General features: G+C 38.3%; 1 long non-coding RNA gene across 1 annotated transcript; it reads right to left on the reverse strand.

The window, feature by feature from the left end:
* Positions 1-1,486: 1,486 nt before the first annotated feature.
* On the reverse strand, positions 1,487-23,991 carry LOC148225105 (uncharacterized). The gene is made up of 3 exons (XR_015798870.1): positions 23,799-23,991; positions 14,927-14,997; positions 1,487-1,780 (listed from the first exon to the last, which is right to left on the reverse strand). It is a non-coding gene; the product is annotated as an uncharacterized LOC148225105 (long non-coding RNA).
* Between the last annotated feature and the right edge of the window lie 3,934 nt (positions 23,992-27,925).

Here is a 27,925-nt window from a genome sequence, read left to right on the forward strand (position 1 = left end):
CCTAGTACCAGAAAAGTAGGGCTTAGAGCTTCTCTCTTTGAACCAGAACAAAGTATTTGGCTGAAATTCCAGTGAAGCAAATAATGCATCAATAATGTTTGCAATACTTCCTTAGGTTACATATGCAAAACAAACAAGAGGTTTCCTTAACGATGGCATAACTATTCTCCCTATTAGTTTTGATCAATTGCTTTGTGGTCATGTTCATTAGACAGCCTAATCTGAACTGCAATTAGATTTTATCCTTTTAAAAGACAAAGCAGAATCCCAAGTCATTAATTAAAGGGTCTGACTACAGTTGGTTACAAGATGGATGTTGCATACCCTTTAGTGATGACTCAACTCAGCAAAACAGAGCACTTTAGTTTTAAGTGGCAAATACACCAGCACTAATTGAATGCAAGCTTTTGCTCTGGTACAGCTGGAGAAAAGGAAATAATTTCATGTGCGGATTCTTGAAGACATGAAATGCTAATGAGAACCATGTGAATAAGCTAGATTTACATAGGGCAAACTGCAAGTATAAGGAAGACATTTGAAATGGGGGAGAGTGATTAATATACAATCTTGCATCATTTATAGGTTGCTTTATTTCCCTCAGAAACTGAAAAACATTTAGTGTTTAGCTTTCAAACCCTCTGTATCTAACACTGCAGTATCACAATGGCAAAAACAAATTTATGATTGCACTCCATGGGTGTTCCCCAGTCCTTGCTTTGGGGTAGGCTGCTCCCTCATGCTATCCAAAGTGTAGGATATTCCCCTTCCAGACATGAATAAGTCCATATTCTTGGTCCCTCTCCTCCTAAAACCAGAAAAAGCCTTACAAGAGTTGCTGATCTTTAAGATCTAAAGTCAATTAGCCAGGCAATGAGCTGCACTCAGCTGTTCACAATGTTACCAAATGCTCCAGGTTTATGTCTCTGCTTTTCCAAAGATTTGCTGTATGACCACGAATAAATCAGGGGAGTTTAAAGCAATTTTGAAGGAGTATACTGTTAATGTATGAGACTCGGGCTATTGTGGATAAAATGGCAGTATTTCTCAAAGTCGCAGGGTTCCTGCAAAGCTCTCAGTACCTGTGGTAACTGAGGAGAAGCACAAAATGTGAGGCGAGAGGTAAAAGTGAAATTAGGATACAGTAACTAAAGTTTTAAAGAAATTTTTAAGGTTTTTTTTTTAATTGAAAAGAAAAAAAAATAGAATTTCTTTAAATGCAGGATTCACTGAGGCTATCATCTGGTGACTATTTGAATTTCTTCCCTTTCCATGAGTTTGGAATAACAAGACTATTACCTAGAAGATCTCAAAGAAGAAGGAAAAGCTGCTCACAGCTAGTGATGCAAAAAATATAATGCAGACCTTGGCAGTAAGGGCCTGCAGCTCTACCAGTCATCTCAGCATGTAGCCAGAGTTGCTAACTCAGCTATGAGGGAGCCAAAGCACACAGAGAGGCTTTTTTTTTTTTAATTAGTTTATTGTCCATTATTAATAGAAAACCCACAGAAAATAAAAATACAAATTGTAGACAAACACAAAAGCCTATTTTTAGTCTGTGAGATATGGGAAGAAGGTACATTGCAGCCACAGGAGGTTATCTTCCATTCCTCTGAAGTTTTCATCATAAGTTTACCTGCACAGCTGCCTGCTGCACACTCTCTGCCAGAAATGCCCTCAGATACTACCAAGTGCCCTTGTACTGGGCTGAGGGGATGGCAGAGACAAACCTTGCAGTCAGCTTGAGGAAGATTGTTTGGCATATATGTCCTCTAAGATGAGACTGAAAATAAAGAAAAAAGATAGGTTCTTCCACAATACCCAAACAGAGGAAAAAAACCAGGAAAATATTGCAACACCATCAAGAAACAACAAAACTAAACACTAAATTGAAAGAGCAAAGACAGGCTTTACCAAAGAGCAGAATTACTAGCACAGGGAGTCAGACTTTAATATTTTTTCCTGCTTTTAATGATTTTCATGTAGATATTCACAGACCCTGGGAAAAAAGCACCAGATACTGAACTTTGGGTTTATCTCTTTCTGATAGTGAGCAAAATGCTGAGCTGAAAGCACAGAGGTAAACCATCATCTTCATCAGGTTGTCTTCAGCAGATAACCAGCAGAGTAAATTATGCCCCGATTTGTTTCTGATACATCATTCAACATTAGAGACACTTTTAGTAAATTCATCCATGAATAGGAAGAAGAAGGGGAAAATGCTGCTAGTTTTCCTGGCTGTGGGGAATTTGCTACAGAATAAGTAGTTAATTTATTGATAAAGAGCTTTCTTGCTGAAAAATGTTTAAAGCAAAATCTGGGAAAAGGTCTATATTTTAACCTAATAAAAGAAAAGAATATTTACATAAACAGCACAAAACTTCCAATGTTACTATTCTAGGAAAAGAACATGTTGGATTTTTAGTTCAAAATTTCTTCTATACTGACATTTAAGTTACTTAAAACGAAGAAGTTGGAAGCAAAATTAAATATTTGAAAGTATAGAAATGACAATTTCACCCATGTTATTGCTTCATGAGAATTCTCAACATTTTGATTTCCTTTATTTTTATGGCTTAAATTTTCAACATTTCTGAGCCTTTTTAGTACAAAAATATAAGTTTTCTTCTTTATTCATTAACTCTTTTTGAATGAAATAATGAAGACACTTAAATGGGTGCTTTGCCTGTGATTAAATATATTCCTTAGAGGAACTACATCCAACCTCAAAAGTAAGAAAATTATGCATTTGATTAAATATTCACAGAATTAAATGAGCATTTCCCCATTGACTTAAGTGACTTATATTTCTACAGCATGAAGTGCTTCACTTTCAGAAATGCAGATGTATTGTTGCATGTTTAAACACTCATAGGCAAGTAACTTCAAACTCTTCCAGTCATCATGAGTAGAGATTGTCCTCCAAGTCTTGCAGACTTTTACACATATTGGAAGATGACACATGTATATGTGAGCCTTCCATGCACCTATATGGAAAATCATACAAAATATTTATATGTTTTTGGCTGCAGCTTCAGAATGAGTATGCTTTTCTCTCCTAAAAGGAATACCAAAAAACCCCCAAACATTGGTAGAAGCCTAGATTTGTTTGGGGTTTTTTGATATATTGCTGCCTACTTGCTCATTAGACAACCTCCCTCTTTCTAATTTATCACCTTACATCAGATTCAGCACAAAGAACCAGCCTGCAAAAGGTAAAAAAAATAATTATAAATTCTACTGACCAGTTCACATTAGTGTGAGTGCTGGCAACACTAAGGTGTTTCTATTTATCACCATTTGCTTTGATGGGGCACCATTCATTTAATTTATCATTTGATTCTTCTCAATTATTTCTTCTTGAGAAGAAGTAGAATCAGCATTATTTAGTTAGGATTGTGTTTGCCCAACAGGTTTTGTAAAGTCCACTAAAAGAAAACAGTCACTAGATACTTGTGCATTGGGTCTAGAGTTTTCCTTCAGTATCTGCCTATTTTGTGATTTTAAAACGTATTTGCATTTTTTAGTGTTACAGGAAGCCAACACAGATTTAGGTATGTAAGTTTGAAAGAATGTAGCGAAATTATATAACTAATTTTTTTCTAACTTCACTTTTATCTAGAGTAACAGGAAATATGAAAATATACCAAGGAACATTGCTGTTACCTTGCTGTTTGGGTTGAGGTTATGGGGGGTTGAGGATTGTGTTGTTTATGCTTTTTTTCCACCAGTTTTGGAAGCATTGAGAATCCTCAGTAAATATATGGAAGACATGATTCCAAAACTTAAATTAAAAATCCAAAATTAGCTCTAGTGTTGTACAGCCTGGTTAGGTGCACTGAATCATTATGGGTAATAAGTCTGGGCCACCTCTCACACCTCTTCTTCCCTTACCATCATCTTTCCCAAGAGAATACTGAGACAGTTGCATATGTCCAATGGGAAACAGTTCAGGGAGGGCTCCTGGACTGTAAATCCCAAAGCAGCTCTCTCAGCATTTCTGCATAACTCCCTAGCAACCACCTGGATATGCGGGGCATCATGACTTCAATCCTAACCTCCAGTTTGCTCTGGGAATTGCACTGTTGGATCCTGATATCTTTGGGCAATAGCAGCCATGTCTTGTATCAGCACCCCTCCCCTCATCTCCTTTGTGAATTTGATCCTTACTCTTAAAGTACCAGAAGATGTCATATGGTGAATAAATACAAAAGTGGTGTCCAGGAGAGCAAGGTGACAGTCAAATACCAGATGTAAATTTACAAGTGGGAGTTAATACATGCTAACAAGCTGCTCTTACTTTCAGTGAAATATTTCTCTCCTGTTTTTGTTTGTGACTCTGGACTTCTCTTGCCACAGTCCTGGACACTTGAATGTTTAAGAACATTGAAAAGGAGGAGATCCTCCACTGAGAGTTGGTGCAGACACCGAGAAAACAGTACATGTGAGGGTCCAGAACAACTCTGGCTAAAGCAAGGGGGACAGGACTTGTCTCACCGTGTTTGAATTATTTCACTTGGAGGAAGAGGGTTCTAACTCCTGTGAAACGTTAACTGTTCTTTCAATTTTTTCATTTTGCCTTTTACAGGAGGTGGTCAAGGCCTTTCTGGGAGCCATCTTCAGATTGCCAGTTAATTTCTCAGCAATACCTGCAATTAAAGACTCCTCTGTGTTTCACATACGAAAATGATGACAAGAACCCTGAGAGGTTTAGTGGGGGCTTTGAGAGCCATGGAAGAGGAGCACAGTGTTTAACACTACCTTGTGAGACACACACCACGCTTTAAGCTCCACAAACCTCTGGTTTTCTATGGGTAGCAAAGGGAGACAAAAATAACCCACATTTAATTGTCAGAAATAAAAGCAATCTTCAACAGCTTTTTAAAGAAGGAATTGCACAAAGATATCCCTAAAGTAAGAAGCCCATAAATATTCATGCATCATCACAACAGTCACAGATTCCCACCAAAAACGTCTGTGCCAGAAACCCTCTGGAAGCTAAGGGTGGTCCTGTTTAACTCCAGGACTCTTGTCTTTGACAAAACACCAACCAAACTCATGGACAATAGCATCACCTGCATCCTCAACCTCCCTAAATAGTAGAAAAGTGTTTTGATTAGAGGTCAGGAATGTATCTGCCTCTGTTTTGTTTGTTTGCAAAACAGAGACTCATGGGGGCACAGCAGGGCAACTGGCCCTCCATCTGTTGTGCAGAGCTATGGGTTTTTTCTGCAAGGTACACAAGAAACAACCAACACTTCATTAGGAGAGCACAATTTTACCTACACTCTAAATATGCCTTAGTTTGCCTAAGAAGCTACAGCTTGAGGTTCCCAACCCCACCAACCAGTAGTACTGAAAAGACAAAATAGTCACAAACCCCCCCCTTGTTTGTGCACCACCAGAAACATCTTGAAACATCACATGGAATCTATAGGCTCTGAGCTTTATTCCCATCACTTCCATGGTGTTTCCCTAAACTATAGGAGTGGTGTCATAGCCAAAGTTGCTGACATATTCTAAGTTTTGCAATGGGTGAAGTTCCCCTCTGAATATTGGTTTGATGGCTTGGAAAGACAGATTCAAGTGCTTTCTTGTTCAAAACATGTTCAGATGTTCAATGACTTTTACAAAAATCTCTAAGAATTTATAGTCAAATTTAGGTGTTCCCCCCTTAGACAGTGCCCAGTCTTTATCTGCAAAATCCTATAAGGATTTGCAGGATTTTGGGACAGCTTCCTTCCCAGGGAGACACCAGCTCTGCCCCAGGGCCACCCTTCACTACCCCAAGACAGCCACCAGGATCCCACTCAGCTCACCATCAGCTCACCCTCTCTGCCTCAAGCCTTTGATGTGATGTTTCCAACAAAAAAGAATATTTCCCAATTGTTTGGTTAAAACTCTCATGCTCTTGGCAGTGAGAAGGAGATTAATGAAAGGGGGGAGGAAGAGGAAGATGGGTGTGGAGAAAAGGTATAGGAATTTTTGTTGATTATACCTGTTAGACTTTCTGAAAAATTGTTGTACAAGCTGTGATTGTGTTAGACAAACAGATTCTATACATTGAGCCTGTGAAAGGGCACAATCTGCCGGAATTTCCCATCACAAGAACTGAACATGCTTCTGACTGTTTTCTTCATAAATACTTTCCTTCTCCAAAGGGCAGCATCTGGACTTTAGAGTGCTATCATAAAGCCCATCTTTTGGGGTACAAGATGTACAGCACAGGAGTGGTTTAGACAGTAAACCTGGAAGGCTATTAGACATCAGGAAAAATACCAAAGGAAAGAACATGTGCAATTAATAAAACATAAAACATTTGCTCCATAAAAATCTAGAATATCATCATTACTGCTTCAAATTAGTTGAAGAGTAATTATCCCCAAGAGGCTCCAGCACCTTCTACATTTTGCTTTCAAAAGTTTGACAAAACATGAAGCAGCTGATAAAGATAAGGATATAAAATCCTGTTGGATTAATAAGGGGGAAAAAATGAAAATGAATTCTTTTAAGTGGAATGACAATACAAACAAAATTGGACAGCTCTAGTTATCTGTGTTGTGAGTGTGCACACACAAGTATCTGAGCTGCAGTGAAGGTGACCTTGCATAGTCTCATCTCACAGAAAAACAGATTAAAATTTCTATTTATCTCAACTATCGTCATTACTACTTTCAGTAAACAATACAAACCTTGTGGAAGAATCCAGCTGATTGTTTACATGAGTAAATGCTTGATTTGCTGAAATTGGGCTGCCTCTTTTGCTAAGGTGATTTAGAAAAAGAATTTATTGAACACTTCTAGGGGCATAGGAATACTTTGTGAACAGGGTCAAAAAAGTCCTTATGATGCTTTATGTTAAAGGTCTTCTCATGAGACTTGTAACACGTGATTCAATATCATAAATATTTCCACGGTTTATCTGTGATAAGGAAAAAGGAACATCTCTATAGCCCAGTGGTGTAATGGCAGCAGAAAATTCAAGGTTAAGATTGTCATTGAGCCAAATTCCTCACCTGGCAAGACAAGGTGAGACTCACTAAGGACAGCAAGCGTGTGCCCCACAGAGGGGCAGAAGTGGTGAGCTCCACAACCCTTCAGTGCACCAAGCAAGTGCAGGTCAGGTATAGCAGAGGAGCAGACATCTCTTCCTTGAGAGAAAAGAAAAGGAATGAGGGAGGAGAATGTGCTGAGAGAGTATGGAGAAAGTGAAAGGAAAGAAACATGGGCTGCTGGATGCCCTTCCTTCCCACCAGATCCTGAGAAGAACAATACTGTGCTCTATACTGTGCTAAAACATGACATTTAGACTTAAGCACTTTAAACAGTCCCCTGGGCTATGTTGAGGGTGCAGAACAGCTGTATGTATAATTAAATAAAGCTAATTACAATAAATTAAGTTAACTAGAAAATCAGTCACAGCTTTCATTCCTAAAAGTTCTGTTGTTGTTGTCAGACTTGAAACTGCTACAGGGCAAGATGCTGGGCCACTACAGATTGTCAGAGACCTAGTCACTTAGTCTTATTTTTAAGACTAAATTTGTAACTGGAAAATGTTAGAGTAATGGGAAGGTTCTTCATTTATTCCAAATTTAGCATCTAGACAAGGCTGCTGATCTCTCTGGGATAATTGTAGCACTGAGGTATATGCCTTCTTCTGTTGGCTACAGAAGACTGCTGAATGCTCAAATTGGCACCAGGATATGGTGTGAGTGTTTTCTTTGCCCACCTACCCAGCCATGCCTGCACAGCTCTACTCTGAAACTGTCACAGGTGCAAAAGGTTTCATTCTACCTCAGCTCTTAAACATAACACAGTCCACTGAAAATGTAGTCTAGCTCCAGGAAAGTCAGCAGAGTTATATAAATATGCTGTTGGTGAGTTCTGTCAGAGAAAAGGGTTTGCCTACCCATTTATTGAGATTCCTGCTTCAAGCTGTGCCAGGGAAAAAGAGGCAACCTGCCAGGAACAAGCCTTGTTCTGTTGCAACTGGTGGAGAATGTAATGCAACAGATGAATTTGTTTGGATTTATGGTGGAATCACTGTCTTGAGGATCAACTGCAGGGAGAAAAACATACAGTATTGTTTGCAAGTTTTCTGAAGAAAATGTTGGGCAGAATTTGGCTCTAGCTGTGAAAATGTGTGAAGCACAAAACCCTGGAATCAGGGCAAAGTCACCATGAAAGTGTCACTGTAGCTTGCCTTAACCTTACTTGTTCCCAGAACATCTGCTGCTGTCCACTCTCAGAGACAGGGTAGTGGGCTGGAAGGATCTTTAAACTCACCTTACATGAGTATGCTGATTGCACAGTCTGCTTCTTCAGTTGCAGGATGTATTCAGGAAGGAACAAATTGTGGTTCAGCTGGCATACAGCAAAGAGAAGCCAAAGGCTGTGAAAATTCCTCCTGTGCCTCAGTACTGGATGCTGGAGTTAACGACCAGATTGTGAGAGGGAGAACGATCTTTCTCTGCAGAGTAATGACTTTACTTTGTGCGAGGAGAAAGGAATTACATTGGCAGAAGCTTTGATTTTGTCTTCTCCCCACAACAAGGCAGCTCCCTGTGCTAGCAGATATAGACTGCTCCATGCATCACTGCCTCAAAGGGCTCCCTCTTCTCCAAGCCTCTCCTGGAAAAGTGCAAAAAATTCTCCTCCATTGCCCCAAATTGGGGCAAAACCTGGTGTGAGCATCCTAGCAGCAAAAATACCATTGAAAACTACATTTAATTCATCTGCATTTACCTTATTGGATAAGAAGGAATGTCACCACAGTAAAGATTTTTAGGATAAAAATGAGTCAGTAACTATCTTTAAAGGACTCAGTTTAAGAGTAGGCGTAATGCAATCCACACAGGCTGTGAAGTTATTCTCATCAGGAGGCTTAAAGAAATGTTTCTGGGAACCAAGGTGAATTAAAGTTTGACCTTCTTTATAAAATTGTCTTTCTCAACACTTTCTCTTATATATATACACTTGTTTTCAGGTTTCAGGAATGAGCTGCATTGATCCTGTTTTTGGAGATCAGTCATAGTGGTAAACAGCAAGTCTCTGTGATTTATGACTGGGCTTGCTGATAGTACCTTAGAGATGTCTGAGCACCTGCAACTGAAGATCCAGCTTTAGGAACCACGAATTGAAGCCTTTCAGGTATAGCTTTTCCTGCTGTGCTCATTTGTGAGATGAAAACAAATCAGATGGGACAACAGTGATTATTACCAGTGATACTGATCACTATTCAGCCCATGAAAAACAGATTGTTCTGGTGTTATAATATTCTTCAACATCCCCTTCCCCCATGCCATCCTTGATCAAACTTTTTTGAACACTAAACGTGCAGAATTTCTTATAACAGCAATAATAACGAAGAGACAGTATCAGAACTATATAATGCATGCCATAGATTTGACAAAACTAGTAGAGAAATTCTTAGTTGGTAAAGTATTCAGGCTAGTCAAAAGTGGTCTTGATGCTGTATTGACTCACAACATGATTTCACACCAGCTACCCCAGGAACACAGCTACTGTGTGCAAGTCCTAGTTAGTCATCATAAATGCCAGCAATACAAAATAAAACTGTATTTGTGAAGACTAAGATTAATTAATGTGTTTGCTTGGCATTGTACTTAATGAAAACAAGGGCAGCATAGAGCACGCTCATGCCATAGCCATGTTCACACCATTATCTTTTCTTTCTGTCTGACATTGATGGATATAAAGGCATCCTGTACTACAGATAAACCTGTCAGTGACACAAAAGACTGAGTAGGGAAAGACCCTCTTAAACTGCCAGCTTTAAATTCAGCCATTTTCACTGCATACTAAATGATACAAGAATAAACTTGGCTACATGGGACTGGATGTTGCCATGATATTGGTAGACAAGGCTGTGGTACACTGCAGCTTCACTTCTGGCTGCACAGCATGGAGCTTAGGGAGAAGTCTACCACTCTCTGAGCCAGTGCTAAATCTGCCCCTTGGTGTCGATAAGAAAACGTCAGAATGCCTGAGACTCATCAGCTGGTTTGTAACATTACATCCTTTGACACCAACACAGCAGCAGCAGCAGCAAACAATTGTGGGGAAAACCCTGCAGGTAAATGGCACATCTGTATTGATCAAGACCCACTTAGAAAGGAATTGAAAACATGCCACTCTTTATTAGCAGTGATTGAAAGCACAGATTTTTAAGACTAGGAGGAATCATTATGATTTGATAGTCTGACTTTCTGTACAACACAGGTCAGAGAAGTCCTCTGGCACAACGCCAAAAGCCAGATTTCTAGAGTGTATTTTCTAGGAAATAAAGTATAGCTTTATTTTTTAAAAGTCTTTTGAAAGAAAAAGCATCTCAGTCCTTCATAATGTATTCCAGTTGCTAATCACACTGAGCAATACTATACTACTCTTCATAATCTCCACCAATCAATTCACAGACATTAGGAGTAAAACTTAACCAACTTTGAGCAACTTCAGTAGTGGTCTGCTACTGTGCCAGTCACACTAGGTGCCTTTCACAGACAGTAGAACAAATAGAAACTTTAAGGGAGTGATTCATCTAACCTGTTTTAGACATCTCCTTTAGACTGAGATGAATTGTGCTTTACAATCTACTGAGAGTATTGCTTAGATCTGTATTGACACACAGAGCTTCTAGATGGACCAGCTCAGGCACAGTCATCTATATTTAGCCAGATGAATCCTACCATCATGCATGACTTCTTTCTGTTGAAGGGTTTGGCCTTTCTCAGTTAGATACTTTTGGACTATAAGCAAACTGTTCCTTAGCCCTGCCCTTGTTAACGGGAATAAAGAGGGTGCCTTAGTATTTTACTTGTTTTCTAATACTAAAAAAAATTCTTGCAGTCTTCAAATTTTCAGTTTCATTCTTGGACTGTGACATCAGAACTACAGAGCTGATCATACATCAGGATGGTAAATATATCAGTAATAGGAACAACATCTGACTAGCTGTACTAGGTCAGTCCCAAGGTCCATCTAGATAAATGTCCTGTCTTTGACAGAGATGTGCAGTGGATGATTCAGGGAAAGTTTAAAAAAGAAAAGAAGTGAGTGATATTTTCTGAACTTCTCTACCAGCCTACAGCTTTATCACAAATATCACAGACACCTCTGTGCTCAGGAGTGCTCTGTGAAAGGTACTTACAAGAATTTGTCTCATTGGCGTCAGCTTTTGGTCTCCACAACCATGGGATCAAAGAAAAGTTTGGGTTGGAAGGGACCCTAAAGATCATCTAGTTCCAACACTCCTGTCCTGGGCAGGGACACCTTCCACAAGACCAGGTTGCTCAGAGCCCCATCCAACTCGGCCTTGAACACTTGCACACATCCACAGCTTCTCTGGTCAACCTATTACAGTGTCTCATCACCCCCACCAGTAAAGTACATCTTCCTAAAATCTCATCCTAACCTACCCTCTTTAAAGTCACTATCCCTTATCCTACCACTACATACTCTTGTAAAAAGTAATATTGTGTGCCAATGAGTTTAGCAGTTTACATACAGAGCATTAAAAAAAAAATTAAAAAATCCTTCCTTTGTTTTGTTTTGTTTTGAATATGCCATTCTCTTTTCCCATCCTTTCTTGAGATCATCCTGTTTATCTTTTCATTAGTGGTTTTGTGCTTCAGCACTGAGTATTAGATCATCTGCTCCAAACCTCAAGAATTTTTCAGAATTTCTATTTCTGGAGGTGTGTTTTTTTAATATAGTAGTCTTTGTCCCTGACATTTGGGCTTGTGCTAAGTTGTTTAGCATTATCTACGAAAGCTGGAGCCTCAAGAGGAAGCATCAAGTGACAGGAGCTGCTCTCTTCACATTCCCTTTGGTGGAGGAGGAAAACTCCTTAGTGCTGTTTTTAGTTTTGTAAACAGAAGTAGAGTGAAGTGCTCTGTTAAAAATTGTTGTGAATGAATGAAAGCTTTCTAAGATATTCTTGCCCATTATTGTTTACCATATTCTTCCTTCTAAACTAAGACCCTGACAGCCCAGAGAAGCAGTTCAGAGGCTATATGTAGACTACAAAATTAAGCACAGTCTACAGTTCACATCAAGCTCAAACAAATCTGTTTTATGGCCCCAAATCACTGGTCTTTTGTGTCTTTTGTGTTCTTTCCCTGACTTGCCTTAGTCAGATCACACAAAACAAATTCCTGAAGGAGAAAATAGGACTTGCAGCCTATGCAACATAGCCAAAAATAGTTAACTCTAAAATGTTATTTACAATTTTTATCTTCTTCCTCCTGGAGGTAGAAATGCTGCTGACATCCTCCATAGGAAAGATGCCTGCCAGAGGGTGGAATGCATGAAAAAGGATAATTTCCTGAATCATCCTATGAAGGCGGCCACACTATGGAGGAGGAACAGAACGACCTCTTTGCTTCTTCCCTGTTTTACTCCATCTGCAGATGGATGTTGAACGCAGGGAGTAGGAGGCAGAGGGGAGGTGCACAGGGAGTTTTGTACCTCCCACTCATCACATTTGAAGACACCAGCCCACTCACCCAGGCTTGCCCTCTCTGCTTTAGGCTGCTCTTTCATATATTAAAGAAGACCAGGGAGCCATACTGAAACAGATATTCTACATTCAAGTTAAAACAGTTATTTTATAGTTTTATATTTTCAAACACATTGTGGCTCGCTCTGTGTGCAAAACTTAAGCACAAACCCTGAATCCTGCTCAAAGCTTTGGACGTGAGGGGTCAGTCTTTATATAGATCCCTCATAAAAGGCAATTTTTGTTGCCTGTGAAGATGAAAAGAAGGAAAGGTAAAGGTTTCAGGATATTTGAGGTAGAAAGGGATATGCCTGGCTCTGTGGAAGCAGTAACTGTGAGAAAGACATATCAGTCCTGTTGCATCTACTAAAAAAATTTTAATTGTCCATTAGAGAAATTCCATACAAAAAATATTGGAGTCACTCATGCTCAGGCAGCAACTAGTATCTCTTACACTACCAGAAATAAGAAGAGTTTATAGTGATGAAGAAGTTGGCACAGTTAAAGAACAGAGCCTGCCACCACCAGGCTTTCATTTTTACAGCATGAACAAAAGGATTTTCTTGGGGTAATCAGATGACTGTAAATTCTTATTGTAATATGTCCTTTCATGCACTAAAAGGTTATATTAAAGTGCCCTCTGACTATATAATCTGCATTTATCAATTGACAAAAGAGCACCTGTGCTTGTTTAAATGTATAGGGATAAAAAGAAGAAAAGGAGAAGAAAAGGATAGAATGAATGCAAAGGCTTATCATTCAAATTTGGTTCAGGATGTCAACAGAACAGATAAAAAAATTATATATGAGGTATGTCATTTCAGGTTGAGTAAGGATTTTGCAATCTAATTGTGTCATTGATGTAAGAGTCAGTTTCTACTGACACCAATGTCCTGTGAAGACTATATGATTGTGGCCAAGGGTGACATTTTCCCTGGCTCTAGCTGCTCACAAGCAGAAATACAACTTAATCCACTGCATTTGAATTGCCACAGATATGTGAACCTATAAGATCTGAAGGATATATACTTTTCTTAAAATACAGTAGCTGTGTGCCTGAGAAAAATTTTCTACTGGAACTGCAGCATCAAAAACCAAGACAAAAAATCCTGTGGAAGTGTAGGTCCATGGTGTAATTACTGCCCCCAAGTCAGCTGGATCCAGAGCAGTACAGAGTGAAATGCCTTGTGACAAAGAGCTCCTGAGCTGACCAATAACTCAACATCCACTTTGCTTGATCTTTGTATCACCACTGAGAAAGAATAAAGCTTCATGTCTGCCTATGCAGGGTGAATATAAATTATCACAGTATTTGCTATCATTACAGTAGCACAAACATCAAGACAAAGCTGAGCAGATCTGCATCTCTAAGGAATATGAAGTCATACACATGACTGACATAACTGCTTCTGCAGGATTTGCAATAGTATAAATACGAAAATTGACTTTGAATCAAAACCATCTTATTAAATAAGCATTCATGTCAATGGCATGGACAACACAATGTTTATTTTATCAGACATATCCACTTACTCCACTAGTTCAACAAAGCATTGTATATTGATCTGACAAAGATACTGTCAAATCAGGTTGAGTGACTGCTTGTGGTACAAATCTTAATTTATATTCTGGAGCTGTGCCCTGTCTGCCATCTTGGATCTCCCTATAAAATCTTATAAGATGCATGAAAAAAATCTATTCCGCATTTTTCAGATTTATGACTCTCAAATGAAAGAAGGAACAGAAATAATCTTTCCATTTGTCAGCCTGTCACCTACATGGAACAGACAGAGGTGCTGCTGATGCAAGAAAATTCTATTACAGGCACAAAATGGACATTTTCTTCACAATTTTTTTTATTAATTTAGCATAGAAATCCATGAAATCTTAGGGCAGTAGAATACTCATTTCTTTTTATGAACAAAAAGACAAATCATAATTCACTTCAGGTTTTGACTTCGTTATTTTGTGCAGCTGAAAAGCCAGAAAATTCTGCATAGAGCTCAAAGGTGCATGTGCCTGGTTTGGGGAGAGGCAATATGCAAAGCTGCTCTTTCCCTTCAGTCTTCCACCAAGGAGACAGCAGTGGGAGTCCCTTCTAGCTGCCTTGAAATTATCAGGGAATGAGGATCACCCACTGCAGCAACTTTGCTCGCTGCTTTCCCCACCCAGCTATGGATAAGGACTCCCTCCAGACTACAGATAACTAAGAACAAGCTTTTTTTTTTTTTTTTTTTTTAACAGAGGAACACGTTGCTTAGGAAATACATGCAATTATGACATTTTAAAAGTAAGCGTTACTTTGATGGTAATATGAAAAGCTATCTGAAACATGAAATAAGGAACAAAATTTAAATAAGAATGAAATCAAAATAAGCTAGGAACCTTAGAAAAAGGGGTAAAAGTCCTCACCTGGCTCACCATATTGGCGTGCAATATCCCTGTATTCCATCCCAAATGCTTCCACAGCAGACAGACGGAACCTGGAGAGTGAAATGTAACAGGGAATGTGCAAGGTGCAAAGAGTGCTTTGCTGTGTGCTTCCCTTCCAACCATTCACTTCCTGGGGGAAAGCAGCCATCCCATCCTTATACAGCAGTTCATCCTGAGCCCCATTTAACAAAGGACTTGACCACTGCTTCCTGCCCTGATCTAATGTAGCCAGACCCTACTCTACTGCCTGTTATTCTCCTGAGTCCACAGAAAACATTTATTTTCCTCAAATTTGCACGGATTCTTTTCTCCCCCTCCTTTCACTCTTTCCCTCACATCCCACCTTTAGCTGTGACAGGGGGATGTGCTGCACCTTGCAAAGGGATGCCTTGCTGCCCCCCATCTTTCTTCCTCTCCAAAGGATGGCACGGGATAGAGAATTGGAAGCTACTGAATACCAACAGGAAAGAGAATCAAAGTGCAAAATGTAACTGTGCTGGGAAAACAAGTTGTTTCCAATCCCAGAAGTTAATGCCAAGTGTTTTTACTGATTTGTTAATGTAGATGCATTAAAAATAATGAAACTGATATTTGCAAGTGTCTTTCATTTAAGAAAAGAGGAAAGGTTTGACATTACAAAATGAGTTTTATACCTGTGAGTCTGACCTGTCTGTGTACAAGACTTCAGTAAGAATTTCAAATTAAAGAAAAATCAGATTAAAACTATAAATAGGTAGTGAGTTAAAATGCAAAAATGCAAAGTGAGATTACTGAACTAGACTAACCATATATTTTTGAGAAGATTAACTGATTTTTAAAGTGTAGAAGAACTATTGGATTTCAGCAAGGAATTCAGCATGATGCCACCTCAATAATATTTCTGGGTACCGTGAAACAAAGTTTTGAGAGCTGATCTCTGGGAAAAAAAACAACTTTCCATTTTAATTCTTAAAACAGACTGTTTCAAAAGCAGAGATCCTACAGAGCAAACAGATTTCAGCATGGAAACTTGAGTTTTGCCTCATTTTGAAAAGTTCTAGACTTTATACAATTATTTGCAATAACAGGATGCTTAATACTGCTGGGATAATATAAAGATCTGCTGTGTCCAGAATTTAGAAATGTTCTGCAGCTCATATATATAATGATGCATTATAGACTGGAAAGAAAATTCTTTCACATTCTAATTCCTTACAAATAGAATATATTTTTTTTCTTAGATTCAAAAGGATAAAAGTAATGAAAAAAATTTAAAAAAAAGAGAGAGAAAAAAACCCAGAGCTTGCACTCCTTTGCTTCTGCCATGATGACATAAGTAAACTTCTAATTTCCTGAGAAAAGTTATTTTAAAGTTCTGAGACAAGAGCACTAGATAATTCACCATTTTTATTCTGAGACTACTATGTTTATCCTTTGGTTTTAGTGGAGCTGGCATACTCATAAATCCCACCTTCCTCTGGCTGCTATTTCTGTCTGGTAAATTATTTTTTTATTCACAAGGCAATAAAAGGTCACTGGAAAGAGGAATATAATATTCACTCCCATAAAATAAAGTTAAAGAGTATTTAGCATTTATATCTTTCCAGGGTGGTAAACAAAATATGGTTTATTTGACTCAATGAAGACCTACGATACTGAAAGAGATATATCTAATGACTTGTTTTAATAAAATAAGATAAATCTTTCAAGACAAATCTTCAATAATCCTGTGTTGTTCCTGTGAAGGTCCACTGCACAATTATACAGAGATGTACATGGAAAAAGGAGAGCTTTGGCTCTTACCTGCCAGACGTATTTATTAGATGCACAAGCAGATTTCTTAACCACTTCTGGAAGTAGAGCATACGTCTAAATTGTTACTGTATTAAATTATAAAAGCAAAACATTGCTTAATAAAGTTTAATACTAAATTTGATCATAAAATTACAGGAATAAAAGAGGTTTTTCATTTTTCATGAAGCTCTGTTTTGACTGAGGTCTGGTTCCTGCAGTGTGTTTTCAAGGAGCAAAGCAAATTAATTCCTCTTGAAAGGAAAATTTAATCCTACTTAGTAGGAAAAATTAATTCTCTAGTTTGGTTTAAAAAAATACATAACAGCTAACCAGTAAATGTACCTAAGTGTATACTACAGACAGGATAAGCCAGAATTTTTAAAAACAAAATTGTTTGTGAAAACACAGTGAAATAATGCCTAATAAAATACACTCTGCATTTTGCAACTACAATATTCACTTCATTTTTTTTTTCTGTGATTTCATCATATTCACATTCTTTAAATGCAGCCTGCATGAATGGGAGATCTGCCAGAGAATCATTCTGGCCCCAAATAGTTCTTTAGCAAGGAGTAGAATTTTATATTCACAGTCCAGATTTTTCCTGGTTGAACTCGTGTATTAACATGATCTCTTACGTGGACATGTAACAGATTTTAAAAATCACGAGTTATTCTGCCAATGGAGAGTTGAAACAAGGTTTTATCCTAAATGTTCAGTCAGTTTTGGAGTTTAGAAAGGAAAGTGAAAGAAAACACATATCTGCATCTGCCCCACGGCTTCTGATCAGTCTCAGCCTGTCCAGCTCTTTGCAAAACAGAGCTCACTTCATTCATCTTCATCTAGCACAAGGGACATCAGATGGAAGCCCTCATTTCTCCAGAACTATTTATTCTTACATTTGCTGGCAGGCTGATGCCCACCATGGGCGGGGATATTGTAGGGGAAGTCCTTGGTGGTAGCAGCAGCAGGCAGTGTAAGGCCAGCCACCCAGCTAGGAGAGGGGGTGCTGTGGGTGTGTGTTCTTTGCCCAGCATGCAGGACTTGGGCACCCACTCAGCATATTCCAGTAAGGCAGAACTGGAGAGAAAAATGCTGTTGGTGGCCTACAAAAATTATCTTGCAATGCTAAAATTTCTATTATCTGGGAAGCTTAGATCGAAATAACTGGCCCATGCTAACACATTTTACATTTCAAGTTTTACAGAAGGATTACAGTGAAAAAGACCCATAACTAGCTTTTTATATTTGGGGTAACAATTTCTTTATTTCTATTATTGTTCTCTGAAGTAAATATTTTTATTGAAAAGGAAAGAAGGAAAGAAAGCAAATCTGCTGATGGGAGGAAGAAAAATATAGAATTAAATAAATGAAGGAAAGAGAAAATGTTAATGATGAGAAAGAACTTGAAATAGAGCTATTATCAGTAGCTTTGCATAAATGATTCACATTTCCAGTCAAAGGCTCTCAAAGTACCTCAGTTCTGGGAGGTGGGAAAATGGAAAAAGGAAAAGTACAAGTCCTGTTACCTAGAGCTAGGAATCTAAACAGAATTGATTGTGTTCTCCCTTACTGAGTAATTTCCAGCACTCCCATTGGAGTTAGGCCACACACATCTCCTACAACCCAGGTTCCTAAGTTCAGGCAGACTATCATGTTGTTTCTTTCTGGTAAATAAGCCTGAATCCTTACACAGTTCTCCTCTCAATCGCTGATACTCCAGGCATGTCTGTTTTGAAAAGAGAGCGACAGGTTCAGCAGAACCAAGCTGTACTTCACTTCTAACCACTGAAAACAATACTTTCAGAGATCCTCCACTCCATTCCCTGCCTCAAGGCATGAGCACCTACACCTAGATCATCTCCAACAGATGATCTACTTGCTAATTCATGCTACTGATGTCTTAATAATGTGAAGGAAGTGGGCAAACAGTAACAAAAAACCAAAAAGGAAATAAGGGAAGTGCTCACCTTTTGGACACTGTCATTTTGATAATCAAGTTACTTGCACTGACTATCACTGACTATCATTTCCATACTATTCCATCAATTATATACTAGAACTATTTTCAAATGCAATACAAGCAGGATTTGGTCAAATCTGAAATAGTTCTCTAACAGTCCCATGTACCCACACTCAAAATCTAAAAACTAATTCTTCCCTTGTTCAGTTGCCCAATTGTGCATTTGGAGAATTTTTTTGCTCTTTTCTAAGGATCTAAACATCTCATTCCTGCAGAAGAAAAATGTCCTCTCGTTCCCAGCATGAAAATCCACATTCCCACTGAGTATTTGGTTTTTGGCTATTTCTCCTTTTTCATTGAAGGACCACCCTGATGTGATGCTGGAAGCTGCCCAAATGCTGTTGTATCTGGTAGAAAGATATTTCCAGAGCAAGATCTCAAAGAGTGATTGAGGCTTGATGGAACTTTTTCTTCCCTTCTACCTCAGTATTGGAAATCAGGTATAATCACTATTTATCCTTCCACCTGAACAGCTCCCTGCCTTGGGCTTCTCAAGTGGCACCATGTAACTTCATAACTGCCATAAATCAGGTAATCTTGTGTATTCAGTCCTAGAGGTGCCAGGAACTCATTTTTTAACCCAACAAGATTTATCAGGTGGTGATTTTTCATGCCTTCTGGCACCTCAAGACAGTGGATATTTATATTTTTCCTCCCAACTTATTCTCTAACATTTCAAAGCAATGACTGTATATCACAGTTTGTGTTCCAAAACTATCACCTCATGACGAACTCCCTGCGCATTGATACGCACAAGATCTAAGAGTTCTGCCATTTTTTTTCCATGGCTGAATGTGCTGTAGGTTTTTACAAACAGAGAACAGATATATCTGGTACAGTGTGTTTTGCATTGCTGTTTTGAAAGAACTTGTGATGTACCAGAATAATGGATCTCCCCACTTTGATGTTTGTGAAACTTGCAAGCTACAGATTGTATATTATGCCCTGTATGACAATCTGTTACCAAATTTTGTCATCAAGTTTTCAAGAGACTATTAAGAAGACAAATTACCTGTAAATAGGATACTGCAGGGAGTTTCTCTCTTAATACTAAAGTGTCCTGATACTCCAATGATTGAAGATGGAATGACTGTCATCTTTGTCAGGGAAACTGAATCTGTGGTAGGAATCAGTAATACTACAATTTTACAGATGTAGTACTGTCAGCTGAACTTTCCTATGCTCCTACTGAAACAGTGAGAGTTGAAGGTTTCTAAACAGCTGAACATCCAAGGCAAAAAAACAGTAGGAAAACTGCACATTGAGTCAGGCTTAAAATGCTTTCCCTGGAACAAAGCTCATGCCATAAAGCCTGGCGAGGAAATCAAACACACTGGAGCAATGAAGCACAAAATGGTCTACATCAATTTTTTCTATATTATTCTCAATAATGTGATTTTATTTCTTATGATATCTAATGAAAGTTTGCCTTTTCTGCCTTGTACTGGATTTACCTTTTTGGCTAAACTACTAGGGAGTGCAGAGCTGACTGCAGCCATGCACATCCCACTGCAGTCACAAATCCACTAATTGTCAGCTCAATGGTTCACAAAGACAGGTCTCTTCATTATAAACATGACACTGCAATACAAATGTTACTAGGTGCCATCATTACAAATTTCATAATACTAGAATGTCAATAATATTTTGTGTTTATTCATTTATGCTTTCTTTACCCTGTCAGTGTTTTGTTTCTAGGAGTTTCTAACTGTGAGATGTTTTACAGTTTAGACATTCTCTGATTACATTTTACTGTTGTTGCTAGGCAAGTTATTGCCCTACTATATGTAACATCACCTAAGATCACATATGTGTACTCCTTAATAGTATGAAGCAAAGACCTATTTATGCAGTATTTGAGAATAAAGTGAATAAAACAGAAAAAATCCCACCTGGATTTTAAAAGAAGTATGACTAAAGCATGACAGTGCCTGAGAGTTTATTAAAGTTGCAGAGACTGCTTTGATCTGAATTGTACTTTAACAGTAAAGGTAAAATTGCTACAATTAATCTTGGGTTTGGGAGTGTGATTACAAAAGAAGAAGCTGAATTGCTCCTTCAAGACCCACAGAACAAGGAGAAACGCTAATGCTTGGAGGAAAACAAACCGTTCATACAGGAGGTATCCCAGACTGTTTTTAAGTTCAGGGTTAGGACTGATTTGGGGTCATGGTCACAGAAACATGCTAATTTATACAGCTTGATGCTCAAATCAATTGCAGTTTGGGAACAAATTCTGTTCCCATTAACTCTGTCTCGATAATGGTTAGCACTAGTAAGGGTTCTGATTGGATTTATAAATGTAGATAAATTATTACTTTTGCTACCTGATCTTGGAAGAAAGAGGACACAGAAACAGGACTGGGGCAGAGCAAGAAGTTTGGGGTTTTTTTTATCCTTTGCTTCTATTACCTCTAAAGATGAAGTTTGATTAGTGCCATAGACACCAGGAACTGACTTTTTTCTTATTACTACTGTATGAAATTTAACACCTGAAAAACAGGCTGACAATTGATGTGAAACGAAAAACCAGTTATGTTTGATTTTGGCCAGGGGAAAGGTGTCTAAACTACTATTAAGGATTATTGCTAACAGTAGGACAAAGGCTGGCAAAAAGTATTAGAGAGAGCAGTGCCTGAAGTTCTTGGTTTATTTCTCTACCTTGCCAAATCCATGGCCTAGTCAGTGAAGCTGTCCCAGCTTGCAGCTTTCCATCACTGATTTTCATAGTTGGAAAAGAGTGTTTATGATCCACAGTGAGGACTTTCAGGTATTGAGCAATAAAATCAACATGTGCTGGTCCTCTCCCTGCCTGTGATATAGCTCCACTTGGCCTCTGCTACCAAAAATAGAATAGAATACAGTCACAGAATAGAATGCAATAAAAACCATTTTGCAATTTTCTCATAAGTCCTCAACTAGGTCTGTGCTCAGTATGAATATCATTAACAGTACCAAGCCACTTATCTAGCACTTAACACTGAACTGAAGTGCTCTTTCACAGAAAGATAGAATCCATACCATGTCTCAGTCAGACTAGTCTTCGTGTGACCCAACACAGCCATGAGCCATGCACTGTCTTTTCAGCATTGTGCCTAATCCTAAACTTGAGAAGGGATTCTTGCCTGAGGCTCCTTTGCAGACCTTCCTGGAAGGGACCCTTCAAAGGCACTGGTGGCATAGTCTCCTAGTGGGCCTTGAGTGCAGGCAGCTTGAACTGCAGCCTGCTGACCCTTGGTACAGGATGAATTCATGCTAAATTGTAAAAAAACCTTCCAGAATAAGGAAGATTGTCAGACTTACATGGGCAGGTAATGATGGAACAAAAGGGAACGGTTTTAAACTGGATTTAGATTAGATATTAGGAAGAAGTTCTTTACTCAGAGGGTGGTGAAACATTGGAAGAGGTTGCCCTGAGAAGATGGGGGTGCCCTTTTCCTCAGAAGTGTTCAAGGACAGGTTGGATGGGGCTGTGAACAACCTGGTCTAGTGGGTGGCATCCCTGCCCTTGGCAGGGGTGCTGGAACTAGATGATCTTTAAAGTCCCTTCCATCCCAAACCATTTGATGATTCTGTGACTTTGATTCTATGATTTGCATACTCCACATGCACAAACTAACTTTAGCTCCAATAATTTTCCCTAACTAACCTAAAACCAACCCTACCTTTAGCATTATGGCAAAACCTCATGCTCAACAGGCACATAAAGTGTAGGACCCTGTGTGTCCCAGGCCTAAATCTCACTGTAGAAGATAAGTAGAATCCAAATATTGAGCAAATCTAACAAACATAGAATCCTATCCACAACCCTACAGATACTGCTACACCAGCAGCACTCACAAAGCTCTTAAACCAACATGGACAAGGTCTAAGAGGATTAAGGTATAAAACCACCAACCCAAGCCCCAGTCCCACTCTCAACTTTAATTCAAATTATAACCTTGAGTCTAATCTTTCTTGCCCCTTGCTCATTCCAGTTTTTTCCTAGGCTTGTACAATGAAGAAATCTGAACAGTAAGTCAGCCTTTCCCACACCCAACAATGGATCAAGAAGAAATTACCCATTAATCTTTTGTTATAAATCGGTTTCAATTCAATTTTGCAGAAAGCCCCCAATACCTGGCTTGGTTAAACTAATATCAATAAATCAATGTATTTCATATTGTGAATTTTGAAGACTAAAACTAAAAGCAAACTTTAATTCCTTGGGATTTTAATGAAGAGTAAAGCGAGATACATACATAATGTGATCTGTTTCAAAAGTTTAGGATATTCTATAAACTACATTTATTCTTCTGAATGCTCAGTTGTTTTGGAAACTTCTAGAAGGTTTTCCAAGAAATACCAGATCTAAATTAAAAATACTATTATATTACCTCTCAAAAACATGAACACACTAAAGTTAGGGCCCTGAAAAGTAACAAAACTGAAGCAATCTGTAAAACAGAAAGCTATTGGAGAGAAGATATGAATCAGAGGACTGCAGAGAGAATTTATGATTTAAAAATTTATAATAGTTCAGTTTGAACAATGAAGCCTGCTATGAGCCATGTAGCCTGCTCCCTCTGAAGGGAAGCCACAGCAACTGTCAACATCTCTCAAGAGAGGGACAGCCTATATTTTAAGCCTATCAGTTAAAATTTCCTTCCTAAAGTTTTTCAAGTATACATGTAGGAAATAGGAAGAAGGATTCTTGGGAAATATCTAAAGAACAGTTAAGACTTGGATGCATACTAATTTCATGTGTCCTATGGATGTATAATTTAATAGATGATACTGGAGAATGTAATATAGATTATGTTAATAGGTTATGGATTATGATAAAAGAGTAAGTGAGTGCTTGTGGACTCTATAGAATTGGAAAGAAAATTTCTTCCTTTTTAAAACATCTTTGTCTATAGCAAACACAGAACTGTTTGCTCAATTAAAGAATTAGAAAAGAATTTAGACGATCTTGCCCTATAGTTTCCAGTGTGAGCAATAATGACAAAATCTGAAAAGCATATTTAGGTTCAGCCCTGCCACCTTTCTTGATGAGAAACTAAACCATCTCACCTTATTGCCCTCAACACCAAAAGAGAGGGTGACATGTCATCAGTGGTGACACTCCAGCTTAGCCTGCAGGGCTGGGGGAAAGGACTCCACTTTGCCCAGTCAGAGATGCTGGAGCTGTAGCCCATCCTGCCAGCAGGGTTGCCAGGGTTACCACAAGGATCTGAGTGTGGAGATTCAGAATCGTAATAGAGAAGCTCTGCTTCACTAAACAAAAAACAAACAAACAAAAAAAAAACAAATAAACCAAAAAAAAAAAAAAAAAGGAGAGAGATGATTAAATACTAGCGGATTGCTGCAGAAATAAATAAAACTGAAGAAAGCATTAACAAATATATACAGGCAAAACTCCAGAGCTGGCAAAATGATTGCTAAATCCTGAACTACATGTTAGTTTTAAAAAGTGTTTGATAAACCTGGGGAAATTTTTTGCACAATTACATTAACATTCCTGTCTCTGCTAGACCCTTTACCACTCACATGGAACGCTCACACTTATTCCAGCTATATCACCAGGAGACAGATGTGTCTCGTACCTGGTGCAGGGTAAGATGAAGCCTCAGCTCCAGCCACCTATGCTGGTTCAGCACAGCTCCTCCTGCATTTGGCTGCAATGAGTCTCATCCAGGAATTTTTAAACTGAGCTACAGGTTAATTCAATGCTCAATTGTAAGGCAGCAGCTGAATCAGGACAGCTGCTGTGCACTGTCCCTTTTTGGCACAGCAGGTCTGTGTGAGACAGGGTAGCCAGGGCTGAAGACCAGAGCACAGGCATGAAGCCATGCTGCTGAGTGTGCCAGGGGCAAATGGGGAGCCCTGTATAAGCACAGCAAGAGTCTGGCTAATTTTATTACAGAACCCCTCATTATTACAAAATTACTCAGCTTGTATCTGACTGCAGAAATGAGCTCCTGGTATAAACACAGCCTTAAAATATCAGTTCAGAAAATATCAGTGGTTGCCATGAAATGCACTAATACTTCAAAAACCTCATAGAATTTTGAGAAAATTCCATCAGAGACTTAAAACTGCTCATGCTTTTCATAATTTTTTTTGTTTGGTTCTTTCCATATTTTTCTGCTTCTGTATTATACTGTGCCATTGAGGAAAATGCCTTCCTTGCCTTATTTAATGTAATTAATTTTTGACATGGAAACACATATATTTTCATGATAACCATCCAAAATCTTATGTTATCAGGATAAGATCATGAAGAGGTGATGTAATAGAAGTGTCTGAGAGAAACCTTAAGAATAATGTCCCATCACTTACATAATTATTTGCAATACTATATCATACTGAGAAAATACTTTGAACAACATTTACACTTTTTTGGAGGAATTGCATTTTGTACCTGAAGTTCAAACATCTACTAAAAAATAAAATTAAGAAGGCAAATATAAGAATGAAAAAGAATAATAAGTAAATCCAAAAGGGCACTTTACCTAGGGAAAAGAATAATTTTCTGACTTTGGCTATTTAGGCTTGTATCTTTATTTATTAAGCAAGATGTCTAGCAGTATAATTTAACTAGAAAATGGTGGTTCGTTATCTTCAAGTTAAGCCTACATTGTGAGGAATTCCACAAAGAAGCAAGAATGCTCATTGTGGCTATTTCTGCTTTTGCCAGTTTATATTGTTGAGTATGCAGTGATTTTTGGAGATGAGAGAAAGTGACACAGCCCAGAGGCTCAAGATATTTCTATTCACAGGTCTTAAATCCATATAAATGAGTAATCTGTTCATTATCTGCAGCAGTGATTGGTTCAAACAGAGGAATCCCTTCATCTGGAGTGATGAGTCTTGTTTCCCCTGGACACTTACAAAGGGTTTGGTCTTTAATGGTTATTTCGGACATCTAAGTGTCCATTTCTGTATTTATTAATGCTTGGTTTTCTCATAGGAGGAACTGTGAAAGTCCAGGCTTCTGGAGGTTGTACTCATATCAGAAAACTTGGCATTTCTGTATTTCCTTTGGACACATTCTTCAAGCTGTTGTGTGCAATGGGGAGCTCAGGACCTGACTCCTCCTTCACCTTAGGAAAGGTGTGACACCTCCACAGCCTCTGCTTGGCACACTCCAGAGGTACCTTCCCCTGCTGCTTTTCTCAGGAGATTTAAGCTTCTTTTTACTCTTTCCATATCTCAAACTGGAGGAGATTCAAACTGGAAGAGAATGTAGAGAGGAAACAAAATACTGCATATGGTGCATCAAAATCCCATGGCAGTAGCCCTTTTATGCCACAGACAGGTTTGGGGTTTCATTGTGGTATGAAGCTGAAGAAGAAGCTGACAAAGATAAGTAAAAAATCTCCCAGAAAGTATAGAAAATGCAGGAAAAAATGTAGCCAGATTAATTTGTTTGTGCTAATGGTGTCAAAGTCTATCTTCAAAATATTCAATGTATACATGGATTTATTCACAGTTTTCTGTCTTTCTATTCATCACCACATTTCTGCAACTTTGAGTTGCTAGACCTGAATTAAGAAAAAAATGTTTAAGTGTTTAGCAGTAACAAATGGATATAATCTAATTTTGATAATACAATTATCACATGATTCTGGGAGTTTCACAAAATTAAAGGGATTTAATGTCTCTCTAAAGGTTTACAGCTTGATGTGAATGTATAACTCAAAAGTCTGCCTGCAATTCAGCTGTCCAAGAAATATATATTTAAGATGCATGCAGAGCTTTTGATCTAAATGAGAAACGTGAAGAAAGTAATTGTCATGTTAAAAATTTGAGGGTACATTGAGGCTGACTTTTTGGATTTTGTATTTTTAAGATAAGTTTAGAGGCAACTAAAAGCATTTTTCCACCTTATCTAAATTAAATGAGAGGACAAAGGGAGGACTGTCCAGAGAACAAACGATGACCTATGAGATTAAAAAGAAGTCTTTTTGTTGCAATTTTATCATCACTTGTAAGTGACAAAGTGCCAAAAGACAGGTTTGTGGCAGCAGCAATATATTTTCTTCAGGGCAGGAAAATCATCAACAAGGTGTCTGTATATGTGTAGCACTGCTTGAATATGAAAGCAATTTTCTGAAGCCCTGTGGCCTAATTCTATTGTTTTCATCAGGAACGAATATTCTGAATCACAATCTTCAGCAACTGATAATACTGGACACATTGTGAAAAATGGATGAGTAAGTTCCTCAGATGACTGCTGGACAGGGCTCCAGTACCATTGACAGCAATATTTGCATTTATCTAAAAAGAGATTAAATGCTAACAAGGTTTCAGTACATTTATCTGCCTGCCTTCTGTGTATGGCTCCCATTAAATTAAAGGAGGAAAGAAAATATGCAAAGGGAATAAAATATAGAGAGAAAAGAAAAAAGCACGCTGTATGTAGAGAACTATAATTTTCCATTTTCTAAAATACATTTATTCTAGAAAAATATTTACTAGAGATGCAGAAATACAAGCAGTGATACAACTGCTCAATCAAAGTACAGGTAATGTGGGATAATAGAAATTATTGAATGTTCCACCTCTAATGTACTAATACACCTTCAAGAAAACCTAATTATGCATCCAATATTCATTCTTAATATCTTCTGAAAAATGCCTCAGACATATGAGAGCCCGTTCTTTTGCAGCAGGATCATATCCTCCAGCAATTGATGGCACATAATTTACAAGCTTCTTTAATTATTCATCTCCATCTAGCCTAGCCAGCACCTTCATTATCTTCCCATTCAGAGCATCCTCCAACTTGGAACAAAGACTGTGCAAGGGAGCAAGTTCTATAGACAGGTTCAAGGGATTCTCTTTTCATTACCAAATCGAGATAGTTGTTGACTTCTCTATCCACTCAAAATCCACACAAAACCAGATTGTCCAGTTAGTGCAAAAAATTATGACAGTAAAATAATATTGGGAAAATAGGTTTTTTTGGAAATATTGTTTATTTACAAACAGAAACTTTCCAGCTCTAATTACACAGAAAGGTTCATCAGCTCTCTGCTGCAGGAGTAACACAGTTCTGCTGAAGAAACCTTAGTAATTTGCTACAAAGTTCAAAAAGATGGATCCCTGGGGCCAAAGGAGTGCCCATCCACAAAATCCAATGGAAGTGTTTAGTCAAGGACAGCCTCTGCCCATAGCTTTATTTATCTCTGCAT

The sequence above is a fragment of the Sturnus vulgaris genome, chromosome 1 (genome assembly GCF_052056855.1).
Source record: "Sturnus vulgaris isolate bStuVul1 chromosome 1, bStuVul1.hap1, whole genome shotgun sequence".
Lineage (NCBI taxonomy): Eukaryota > Metazoa > Chordata > Aves > Passeriformes > Sturnidae > Sturnus > Sturnus vulgaris.